Below are 11,185 nucleotides of genomic sequence, written 5' to 3'. Positions count from 1 at the left end.
CCATGCTGACTTGGACTTATCCTTTTACTGCTATCCAAATGTATCGTTATTACCTCTTTAATAATTGACTCCAGCATCTTCCCCACCACCGATGTCAGGCTAACTGGTCTATAATTCCCCATTTTCTCTCTCGCTCCTTTCTTGAAGACCTCTCCATGTGGTATCTACAGTTCAGCTGCACAAGAGATTGGTGCGGGAAAAAAAGAGAGAGGACACAAGGAATTTCTTTAATCGGATAGTGGTGAATCTGTGGAATTCTTTGCCACAGAAGGCTGTGGAGGCCAAGTCAGTTGATATATTTAAGGCAGAGATAGATAGAATCTTGATTAGTATGGGTGTCAGAGGTTATGGGGAGAACGCAGGAGAATGGGGTCAGGAGGGAGAGATAGATCAGCCATGATTGGATGGCAGAGTAGACTTGATGGGCCAAATGGCCTAATTCTGCTCCTATAACATGATATGATGACAATCTCCAAGCCAATCAGCTGTCCCAGGATGGACATCCTACATTAAAAGTAACTGCTGGATGTCGAATTAGTAAGCCAGAGATCACAATGAGTTATATTGAGATGCATAAAGTAAAGAGGCTGCAAACATTCACAGACCAAAAACAATAGTGAGTTTGCTGATACCTTCAGCATTGCAAAATGGGCCTGGAAGGCACTGTGTGGAATTGGTCTACATCTAGACGGAGTCTCTTTGGCGATCTTCATCTTGTTTTATTCCTTGAAGGTGGCAACACAAATAGAGAGCGTGGTAAAGTGCACATATGCTATGCTTGCCTTTATTAGTGGGAGCATTGAGTGCAAGCCAGGAAGTCATGTTGCAGCTTTATAAAATGTTGGTTTATCCACATATGGAGTATTGGGGGTATCAGGGGGAGTCAGGGGGTATGGGGAGAAGGCAGGAACGGGGTACTGATTGAGAATGATCAGCCATGATCACATTGAATGGCGGCGCTGGCTCGAAGGGCCGAATGGCCTCCTCCTGCACCTTTTGTCTATTGTCTATTGTCTATTGTGTGCAGTTCTGGTTGCCCTGTTACAGGAAGGATTTGGATGCTGTGGAGAGAGTGCAGAAGAGCTTTATCACAATGCTGCCTGGACTAAAGGGTATTGTATATAAGGAGAGGTTGTTTTCTCTGGAGCTCCAGAGAATGAGGGGCGACATGATAAAATTTTACAAAATAACGAGAGACAGATAGGGTAGACAGTCAGAACCTTTCTCTCAGGGTGGAGATGTCAATGACTCAAGGGCATAACTGTAAGTTCAGAGCAAGTAAGTTTGAAGGAGTGTTGTGGGGCGAGTATTTCACACAGAGGGTAATGGGTGCTTGGAACATGCTGCCAGGGGTGGTGCAGGAAGCAGATATGACAGTGGCACTTAAGAGTCTTTTAGACATGCACATGGAAATGCAGGGAATGGCGGGATATTTGATTATTGGCAGGCAGAGGAGATTAGTTTAACTCGGCATCATGTTCAGCACAGACACTGTGGATCAAAGGGCCTGTTCAGTTCAGTTTAGTTTATTGTCACTTGCCGAGGTACAGTGAAAAGCTTTGGTTGCATGCTAACCAGTCAGTGGAAAGACTATACATGATGACAATCGAGCTATTTACAGTGTACAGGTACATGATAAGGGAAAAACATTTAATGCAAGATATTCCACTGTACTGCTCTAAGTTCTCTTTTTTTCTTATGGCTACCATCTTTCTCAAATTGCCATGTTTAGCTTTGGCCAGTGAAGGTAAAATATGTGGAGCTGAACTTGCAATATTCTTGCATCTGCTTAATGTACATTATTGTACATTACTGTAATGTACATTACATAGTGTGCTGTCATCTGCTGGCTGTTTGTCTCACCCCCTGCAGGATGTGTCAGAAATTTGGGTTACTCAATACATTAATAATTACAAGTGTATATGGTGCTATTGCAATTATGTTTGTTCATCCCTAAAAGAACACAAATCAACGAAACTGTTAAGAATGAACTTGTCACCCACATCTGTAGCAAAAGAAGATGCAACCCCAGTACTTTTATTTTACAGAGAAATAGACACGTTCTGGAATCAATGCATGGTGAGGCATTAGTTACACAGAAGTGCTGCATGTCTACAGAAAGTCTCCTGCTGAGTAGTACAGTCTGCCACTTAGTTTTCTATTTAAGTGCAGAAATAATTCCATTGAGGAATATGCACTATCAGCATTACCCTGCAGAGAGATTAGAAATCAGGACACCTCATTCCAGTTTTTATCGGTGAGTTGGAGCATCTGAGAGATCGTCTCAAAGCTGCCGGAACGATCATCAGAGGGTCTGGACGCATGGCGGGGAGTGCACAGGACATGGAGGGAGAACCATTGCGACAGGCGGAGGATGTAAGGATGTGGGCACCTTAGACCCTGGTTGGGCTCGAACTGGGAGGCATGGAAACTGAGTTGGATGCCACGTGGGACAAGATGGTGGAAAAGACAAGTGCGAAGAAAAGACACATGACTGTAGTAGCGAGTCTGGGTCAGAACCTGTTTGAAGAGCCGGAGAGAAGCAGAAATCACAGAGGGGGAGCAGTGGGAGAGGGTCTCACAGAACACCCATTGGAGAGAAGGAGAGAACAGGGAACCAGGCCTACTTTGAGGAGATTTTGCAGTGGAGCAGTAAAATGGATGTACAAGGAACTGCAGATGATGGAATCGTGAGCATAAACAAACTGCTGGAGAAACCCAGTGGGCCATGCAACATCTGTAGAGGGAATGTACAGACAACGCTTCAGTCAGAACACTTCCTCAAACTCTAAGTCTGATAGGCCATGTGCCATTTATATGCTCGATATGGGATTTTCGTGCAACAGCAGTGGGGACAACCTAAAATTATCATAGACTGGTTGGGTATGCCCCCCTGATCACAAATTTCAATGTCCCCAAATACCGGGGGTGGTCACTAATTTTTTAACGTGCAGTTGATGAAAATACATATCAAGTACATATCAGCCATGATCACATTGAATGGCGGTGCTGGCACGAAGGGCCGAATGGCCTCCTCCTGCACCTATTGTCTATTGTCTATTGTCTATACATTAATGTAATGTGGACTTTTCCTGGCCAATTTTACAATTTATACTAATTAATCTGTGGGGGACTGTTGGGGGGCTGTTGTCTAAGCTTCTGGTGCAAAATACAGGGTGTACTTATGATTTTTTAACCTATAGTTGATGAAAACCTATGTTAATGGATGGTACATCAAATATATCTTGATGCGATGTTAACATTTCTTTGCAAATTTCATGATTGTTGATATAGTAAAGGGGTACTTTTCATCTTCTCAAGGTTTTTGAGTTCATTCAATAACAAATTTTAAGTATGCAATTAATGAAAGCTCATTTAAAGGAATGGTGCATCAACTATACGCTGATGTAATGTTCTTGTTACCGGGTCAATTTTGTGATGATATGTTCACCAATCTTAAGAAATGTATTTTTTCTTATCTATGTTTTTATGAGCTGCATTACAGGGTTTTAATAATTATTATACATGTCTCACAAAACACATGAACTGAAAAAATGTTATTTCCGAATCCAGGACCAGAACAAACTCACAAGTTTCAGCAGCATTATTAAGGGAAAAAATAAGTACTTGCAATAAAATGATAATTAGTCATCATCGGCCAAATCTGGAGTCAAATCTTCAGTACATAGGTGTTCATTGAAAACAGTATAGCTCATGTTGCGATTGGATGGTGTAAAAAAACCCAGCTGGGGGAATGTTTCTTCGATACCCATTCCTTCTCTCCTAAGATGCTGCCTGACCCGTTGAGTTTCTCCAGCATTTTATGATATCTTCAAGTTCCATGTTCTGTATGGTGCATCAATGTCTTCTACTTCTTTGATGGTGCGTATAAAAATACGATTAAGTCTGGCCAATGTTAATATCTCTTTACCTTGGAGTAGTCTCTTTGTTATGGTATCTTCACAGAACCGCATGAATGCTTTCATGTACCCACTTTGGATTTCTATTAATGGCTTACCTGTCTTACTAAGAAACCTTGTATAATCCTTACAACAATCTCGGTGATATTGAAGTTCAGGAGCAACCAAGTCCTTATTATCCTCTGTCTGCTCCAGCATTTCAATGTGTCCTTTTCTTCATGCTCCCTCTAACAGTTGTCCACCGGTAACAAGTTCACATTTAACCAGTCTTGTTAGTGCTCATTTACCTGCAAGGGGGAAAAATAAAAACAAAAACAAAAGCAAAACAAAAACAAAAAATTAACCAGGAGATAATTTTGAAAGGAAAAAAAGAAACAGCTCCCAGTTCACAGGATTATGGTGTGAACTGGGAGCCACTTTGAGCCGACGAGGAGCTGTTTTATCAATGCCCAAGCTATTGCGTATTTGTACTTTAACAGTATAAGTATTGTGTTTTGTGAGGCTTACAACCATATTAATTTTGCTCTACTAGCCGACTACCAATAAGCAAAATCAATTAATTTTTTTGTTTTGTTTTAAATTCATACATCAAATTTATTAAATAATTTGATAGTGCTTTTTTTTAAAAGTCAAAATAATTCAAAGCTTTATTTTTATTCCAATAAGGCCAATAACTGGGAGAAATAGTGAAAATATGAGCGCTTGGTTGCATATTTTTCAGTCTTTACCAAGCTGTTTCCCTCGCATATAATTACCTGTTATGTTGTTTGGCTTGGATTTATTTGAATGGCAGAATATACATTCCTCCGGGGGCATGTGACGTTTCCTCCACTCTCTTTGTCCGCCCTTGACATCTGATCGCAGCCTACGTTTACTTGGTGGCTCTCCTACATCTTGGACTGTAATTCGTTCATCATCTAGCTGCTTCATGTCTGTTCCCTCATCTGCACAATGACAACAAACAAAAAAGAGGCAAAGAAAATATATATATTGCAAAAAGGCACCGTGTTATGTGGAAAACTATGTTTCTGTCAAGAGGAAGGGGAGGCTAGTGAATGCAATCCAACACACCAGGAATTCAAACTGACTAGATTTAAAGCAATAAAATACCCAGTATCATATTTGTTTTAAAAAATGGACTGAACCCTGAGCTTGTTTTTTTTAAGAAGAAAAACTGACAACTCATCACAATAAGAAAGGTAGGGGCCTACCATATTAAAAATAAAGAAACAAACGTACAGCAAACAAAGCAGCAAATTATTTCCAAATTAAACCCATTTGAAAAAAAAACTGCTTCAAATTGATTCAACATATTTTACTACACAGTGACAAACTTTGGTCTCATATTTCCTTTTTGATCTAATGACTAAAAATAAACTACAAAATGGAATAAAATGTTCATTTTAAATTGGTCCACAATGGATAATGGATACATGAACAAACAAAGAAACAAGTATCTACCCATCTTTAAACTAACTGTTGATTTTCTGCTTCATGCTCAATCCAAAAATAAATCAATAAAATATATATTTTAATGTGCATGGGATAAAAACAAGGGCAGATAGGAATAAAATATATGTTTGCCATAACCAGACACTAAAAACCCTGCACATTCAGAACAAAAAATAAATAAAATTGGGTCGGTCAGGCCCATGCACATACTTTGAAAAGGCAGCATACTTTTGAAAAAGAAATGAGAAAAAAAAGCACCATGGGAATTTGGGTTTGCAAAACACCTTTACTTCATGTTAATGCTCAAATTTAAGTGACTGAAAGTCGTCATGCAATGCTGACTCACTGCCCAGCCAGTGCAGCAGTGATCAGAATGGGATACGCACAGTACCATGGTTACGGTATTTGTTTTGTAAACAAAAGAATGTTCAATGATCAGTAAGCGCATGTTTATCAAAATAGATGTCCATTTTAAGCTTATAAATTGTGTTTTTGTACCCATCTGGAACTGAAGTTTTGCTCTCTTTGCTTATTTCTTTGTTGATGTCACAGAAGTGTCGATAACAACTATAGTGATAGCCGATTTTGGCACTTGTTGACTGTGCAGCAATGCATGATTCTACATCACGAAAATCAATTCCCATCTCGTCGCGGTCTCGGTGACAATTTCACTCTCTAGCAGTCGAATTTGAGCCACATTGTTTCGAAGTCGACAAATCGTTTCCAGTTGTCATTAAGAAATGTAATAAAATTGTTTTTAGCTGAAGGAACGACATGCATTACACAAAATTTCAACGGAAATACGACAGCTTTCACTGTGGCCGGGTTATCCATGGGCGCCACCATCTTGGTCTTCAAGCACATGCACGGCGATCCCTATCAATTGGTCAAGTGCTTTATCGGCTCATTATACTCTTGTAACGATGCTGCTGATTGGCTGAATGCATGACCTCAACAGCCAAGTCCATGAAATATGAAAATAGAAAAATAATAGAAAATCTTTGTTTCTTACGGCTCAACGATGGGGATAATCAGTTTTGAGATATATATAATATATCACGAATTATCAGCTATGAATTAAGTTGTCCCCAGCTTTGTTGCACGAAATAACAGTTTAAAATGGGATGTTTAGTGGCCTATGAGGAAGGGTCTTGACCTGAAATGTTGCCTGTCCATTCCCTCCACCAATGCTGTACATGGATGTCATTACAAGCGCATCTACTTTCTTAGAAATCTAAAGAGATTGGGCATGTCACCGAGTGAACTTCTGCAGATGGAACTCTGTAGGAAGTATCCTGACTGGTTTCATCACCGCGTGATATGGCAATTTCAAAGCCCAGGAATGCAAGAAGCTGCAGAGAGTGGTGGACTCAGCCTAGTCCATCACAGGCACAGCCCTTCCCCACCATCGAAAGCAGCTACATGAGGCACTGGCCCAAGAAGGCGTAGTCAATCATGAAGGATCACCAGCATCTGGGTAAGGCCCTCTTCTTGTTGCTTCCATCGGGCAGGAAGTGGAGAAGTCTGATGTGGCACACCATCAGATTCAGAAATAACCATCCGGTTCTTGAACTGACTTACACAACCCTTATCCTATCTCGGCAACTAAACACTACAGACTGCCACTTACAGACCACCATGGACTTGTTTTTTTCTTGTGTCCTGCACTAATGCCTTTTATTTTGCAGTCTTTTTTTTTCTTTTCACTGCCTTTCATGATTTATGTGTAATTTATGCATACGTTTTGTATAATTTATGTTCTTGAGTGTTGCCTGAGGTTACGTGCCTGTAATTTTGTTGTAAGCAAGATTTACCCCACGGTACTTGTGCATATGACAATAAACTCAAGTTGACTTGAGATGCCAAGTTTGAGTGAAGGAAGAGATTTGCAACAGCTTGACTCACAGGAATGTACTAAGAAACGTGCTGATATTCAGGTCCACATTGCAAGATGCTAATTTAAGCTTTTGGAACAAGCTTTACTTTAGACTTTAGAAATACAGCGCGGAAACAGGTGCTTTGGTCCATTGAGTTCTGCCGACCAGCGATCACCCCATACACTAACGTATACACACTAATGGTAATTTTACAACTTACCAAAGCCAATTTAATCCACAAACCTGTGCGTCTTTGGAGAGTGGGCGGAAACCAGAGCACTCAGTACAGGGAGAATGTACAAACTCTGTACTGACAGCACATGTAGTCAGGACCGAACACGGATCTCTGGTGCTGTAAGACAGCAACTGCACTGTTGCGCCACGATGCTGCCCAAAGGTAACAGTCCAAACTATTGACAATAATAAAGAAATAGATTGCAAACCCCCATTGAAGTGCTTTGGATTGCCCTCATGTACCTCAGCAGGTGAACTGCAATTCACCTGTTCAGCATCATACCCATCAAAGTGTAAGGAATGTGTCAAGGAATGCACAAAGAAACAAAGAAGGAATTAAGGAGAGAGAGGACATAAATAGTATTTATTCAGCAGGCTTTCCTCTCATTGTAATAAAAATATATAAAAATATATAAATTGTGTTAACATCGCAATCATATGCTGTTAAGGTACAAGAGTAATGCTATTCTGTATAATTTGTTTTTAGTTAAGTGGCTGAAAGTCCAGGAGTTCATAACAGTAAGACTTCTTTGAGAATTACAGGCCGGTCTTTCATTAGGCTTTCACAGGTTGTTGGACATAGAGGATTAATATTTTATCAGTATCATAAAAGTAGTCTTTCATCATTTGAGGTGGAGTGTACTTCTAACTGGTTAATATCTGTTGGATCCAAATATCAGAGAACCCCTTATTTAATGCACTTTTTGATTCATCAGGTTCTCCTCTCCTTCAAAGATAGACTGATTCACCATCCCTAGAAGCTTCAGGCTTTGAACTGAAGTATTTTTTTCTAACAAATAACAGTTGAAAGAACAGCAAATAATATGAAACAGTGAAATAGATTTTAACTGGTCCTCTTGAAGCATAAAAAGTAATAAATATGCCTGCCTTTACTTTTTTTGAACTCAGGTTTGCCTGCTGCAGTTTCAGTATACTCCCTAGCTAGTTAGAATGAAAACTTAACCATTCGGTTCTGCTACCGTTGCCTTTGAGTCTCAAATGCAGAATACTAACAGATTGCCAAGTATACTTCATAGTAATTGTCTAAGGGACATTCTGCCTGATCTAACCCACCATATCTGGATCCTGTCAAGTGTTTTTGGGCTGGCATATGTTGTGTGCTTTTGGCTAGTCAGAGATACGAGACCATGCTGTACTGTGCTCAGCAATGCAGAGTTCGTTAAAAATTCAACACAGGCCAAATTAACTATGTTCCATATGTATGTTGAACTCATTGATGCCAGTATTCTTAGTGATTAATTGGTATTTTCAACAGTTTCTCTGCTTTCTCCTTATGCTTTGTTCCCAATCATATAAAAACAATGTTGTTGCAGAAAATACAAGTTTCTTGGCAATGGTACTGAGCATCTTTCACCGTAATGGCTATCAGTTTCACAATACGTTGAGGAGTGAAACTGATTGTGGAGGATGAAAAAGCAATAGAATACTATTAGACTTTAGACTTTAGAGATACCGTGCGGAAACAGGCCCTTCGGCCCACCGAGTCCACACCGACTGGCGATCACTCCATACACTATCACTATCCAACACATTAGGGACAATTTACAACTTACCGAAGCCAATGAACCGAGAAACCTGTACATCTTTGTAATGTGGGAGGAAACTGGAGCACCTGGAGAAAACCCACACGATCACAGGGATCACGTACAAACTCCGTACAGACAGCACTCGTAGGCAGGATCGAACCCTGGTCCCTGACACCGTAAGGTAGCAACTCTATCACTGCGCCACTGTGCCGCACTGAAAGGCCGCCGTTCATGTACAGTGATTTGGCCTTTGCAGAATAGTCGAGAGTTTTGAGCGGGGGCCAGAAGGTACTGGTGCGTGCCGGAGAGGGAGAGCAAAGGGCATGGAGGGAGAACTGTTGCGAGAGTGGTCGATGAAATATACCTAAAGCTCTGGTTGGGCTTGAATGGGGAGGTGCGGAAGTGGAGCCAGTTGGAAGCCAAGTGGGACAAGATGGCGGGGAAGACGTGCTGAGGAAACAGACATGGTTGTAGCAGTGAGTGCAGGACGGAACATGGTTGAACTGCAGGAAAGCATAGGAATCACAAACTGAGTCTGAGGAAGAGTCCCATCTCAAAATATTGCCTGTCTATTGCTTGAAGTTTAACAATTGAGTCCTACACCTTGTGCTACATGGATTTTTTTTAAGGGGAGAGGGAAATTGACTGGAAAATAATGTGGAATTTGCTGAACTTAGTTATGATGTGCTTTCTTGGCCTGCGGTGTCCAACAATTGATAAGCAAATGGGCACCAAACCTCCAGAAGAATATATTAGTCTTGGAGGGAGCACAGCAATACAAGAAATAGTTAGTAATTTAGATCCTTGAGCCCGTTCTACTATTCAATTTCATCATGGCTAATATTCTATCCTAGAACCAAATTCCATTGATTTCCCTCATATCTAAGTATCTAAGTTTCTATCAAACTCTTCCTTGAATATACCCAGTGACTGAGCACCTGTGGCTCTCTTCCAAAAATTCACTGCCATCTGGTGAAATCCCGTCTTATCTCTGTCCTAAATGACCACCTGCTTACTTTGGGAGTGTGATCTTTGGGTCCAGATACCCAGGACAGGGAAAACCAACTTTGGATAGACACAACATGATGGAGTAACTCAACGGGTCGGGCAGCATTTCCAGAGAAAAAGGGTTGGGTGATATTTCGGGTTGGGACCCCTCTTCAGACTGAAAAGGTAGGTGGGTGGGAGTTGTGGGGGAGGGGGTGTGGGTTGGTGGTTTGAAGAGCTGGAGGGGAGGAAATGTCAGAACTGATCAAAGCCAGCTACAAATGACCTCGGGCAGGATGGTGCCTGGTAAGCCCATTGTTGGCTCGAGAGAAGCCAACAATCTCAAGCTGATTGATGTGATCTCGAGAGAAACGATGTGGAGAATTGCGGAACTGTTAAAATGACTAGGGTAGAGGAAGGGGGCAAGGGGGGAGGAGGAGGGGTGGGGTAAGTAGAAGTTACTTATAAATTAGAGAATTAAATGTTCATATTGCTGGGTTGTAAGCTACCCGAGCGAATTATCCACCTTGTAACACCCAACATGAATTTGGTATATTTCAAATGAAATCACTTCTCATGTTTCATCCAGTCACTGAAAGTAAACGTGCAGGTACAGCAGGCAGTGAAGAAAGCTAATGGCATGTTGGCCTTCATTGTGCGAGGATTTGAGTTTAGGAGCAAGGACGGCCTACTGCAATAGACAATAGACAATAGACAATAGGTGCAGGAGTAGGCCATTCAGCCCTTCGAGCCAGCACCGCCATTCAATGCGATCATGGCTGATCACTATCAATCAGTACCCCGTTCCTGCCTTCTCCCCATACCCCCTCACTCCGCTATCCTTAAGAGCTCTATCCAGCTCTCTCTTGAAAGCATCCAACGAACTGGCCTCCACTGCCTTCTGAGGCAGAGAATTCCACACCTTCACCACCCTCTGACTGAAAAAGTTCTTCCTCATCTCCGTTCTAAATGGCCTACCCCTTATTCTCAAACTGTGGCCCCTTGTTCTGGACTCCCCCAACATTGGGAACATGTTATCTGCAGTTGTACATAGTCCTGGTGAGGCCGCACCTGAAATATTGTGTGCAATTTTGGTCTCCTAATTTGAGGAAGGACATTATTGCTATTGAGGGAGTGCAGCGTACATTCGCCTGATTAATTCACGAGA

At 41.4% G+C, this 11,185-nt stretch overlaps 1 long non-coding RNA gene across 1 annotated transcript in view; it reads right to left on the bottom strand.

The window, feature by feature from the left end:
• Positions 1-2,263: 2,263 nt before the first annotated feature.
• LOC144599437 (uncharacterized) overlaps positions 2,264-11,185 on the bottom strand; it is a 34,434-nt gene continuing 25,512 nt past the window's right edge. Inside the window, exons 2-3 of the long non-coding RNA XR_013547998.1 lie at positions 4,676-4,864; positions 2,264-4,207 (exon numbers count right to left, since the gene is read on the bottom strand). This is a non-coding gene — a long non-coding RNA (uncharacterized LOC144599437). The remainder of the gene's footprint in view (positions 4,208-4,675; positions 4,865-11,185) is intronic.

This window comes from Rhinoraja longicauda, chromosome 1 (genome assembly GCF_053455715.1).
Source record: "Rhinoraja longicauda isolate Sanriku21f chromosome 1, sRhiLon1.1, whole genome shotgun sequence".
Taxonomy (NCBI): Eukaryota; Metazoa; Chordata; class Chondrichthyes; order Rajiformes; family Arhynchobatidae; genus Rhinoraja; species Rhinoraja longicauda.
The sequence above is the reverse complement of the archived record's forward strand: the minus strand, read 5'-3'. Positions and strand labels throughout refer to the sequence as shown.